This window comes from Palaemon carinicauda, chromosome 27 (assembly GCF_036898095.1).
Source record: "Palaemon carinicauda isolate YSFRI2023 chromosome 27, ASM3689809v2, whole genome shotgun sequence".
Classification (NCBI taxonomy): domain Eukaryota; kingdom Metazoa; phylum Arthropoda; class Malacostraca; order Decapoda; family Palaemonidae; genus Palaemon; species Palaemon carinicauda.
In genome coordinates, this window is record NC_090751.1 from 6643182 (window position 1) to 6644688 (window position 1507).

General features: G+C 36.5%; 1 long non-coding RNA gene across 1 annotated transcript in view; it reads right to left on the bottom strand.

The window, feature by feature from the left end:
• The window catches only part of LOC137621088 (uncharacterized), a 31269-nt gene extending 30097 nt beyond the window's left edge, over nucleotides 1-1172 (bottom strand). The window contains exon 1 of the long non-coding RNA XR_011040112.1: nucleotides 1006-1172. This is a non-coding gene — a long non-coding RNA (uncharacterized lncRNA). The remainder of the gene's footprint in view (nucleotides 1-1005) is intronic.
• Nucleotides 1173-1507: the final 335 nt, after the last annotated feature.

Genomic DNA, 1507 nt, shown 5'->3' on the forward strand with positions numbered 1-1507 from the left:
CGAGAGTAAAATGCTTGATTTACGAGGTTCGGATTTTTATTCTTGGCCAAAAGGTAAATATAGCAGAGGGTAAGAGGAACTGAATCACAAAAACATCACTTGGATCACTTACGAAGCTCTTTTGAACGTTGGTAAAAAGTGCGTCTTGGTGTGGAATTTTAATCACAGGGTGGAACCCCCTTGTCGGTCACGGAAAAATTATTAATTATCTTATCTACTTTAAGAACGTTACTGAAAGGGTTAAATAGCTGATTGATCTATTCATTTCATTGTGGTAATAATGGAAGAATTTGTCAATTCACTGCGTCTTTCAAACTCGAGATCAACACCAGATATTCATGATATAAAGTAATTTAGTGCTAATGGAAGGTATTTATCAGGGTATGTTTTAGCTTTGAAGCTTTTGCTGCATGGCACAATAACAAAGTTTTACACAAAATGTGAACCGAACATTTACAAGTGATTTCTTATGTGCATTTGTTTCTTAAATATTTGGTAAAGAGATGTGGCAAAGAGGAGGAAAGGTAAAAATTGTAGAATATGTACAAAAACTGGTAAGAGACGAGTGTTGTCTGTGGAAGCCTGGGTAAAAACGTATGACATGATTGCTGAGCCAACACTCCTTTATGGAAGTCAGATATGGATGCTGGATGCAAACAAAAGAAAATTTAGAAAGTAAGGAGATGAACTGGTCGCAGAATATACACGGAGAAAGAAAAACTGTGAGAAGATAATCATAACATTCAGCATCATATTACACATATTTCTATTCAGTATGCTAGATAACTCTTAATCAGTCAATCAATATTACATATTTCTAATGAAGATGCATCCTTACGTAAACCGAAATATGCCCTTCCTCGCCAATGTTTTTTTTTTTTTTTTTTTTTTCTGCTAATTATTCGTAACTTCATTGGTTGACTCTCCCCTCTTCAGGTCTGAGTACTGTAATTACCACAATGACCCCTTAACTAACCCTTCCCTAACGTTTCAGAATAAACTTACCTTTGAAAACTGTTGACAGAAAAGAAAACCACATATGAAATTGGAGTGATTTTTGCCACTGCGTTTCTGTGAGGAAGGAAACACTTTCCGAATTTCAAGTGGGTCCCATGAACGAAATTCAGGCGCAGGCCCGAGTTGTGAAATTTAGGTTTCGGTCGATACTATCAAAACCTGCCAAAGGAAGAAAGAGAGGAAGTTTAAGAATGAATACGCATATTCTAAGTTCTGATTTTATTTAGGACAAAACAGTTTGAAAGTTAAGTATGAGACAAACTTCTAGAGGGGCACTCAGTAGAACGCAGACCTCCGCCGCTACAGCTTATTTCTCGACCTTGACCTTTGACCTCAGCATGTATTAATTGACGTGGATTTTGATACACTCAAATATGAACCAATCTTGAAGTATCTGTGACAATGATGTCCCAACTTATGGCTGATTACGTGAATTGGACATTTTGCTTGACCATGACCTTTGACCTTGACCTTCAAAAATTTAATCATA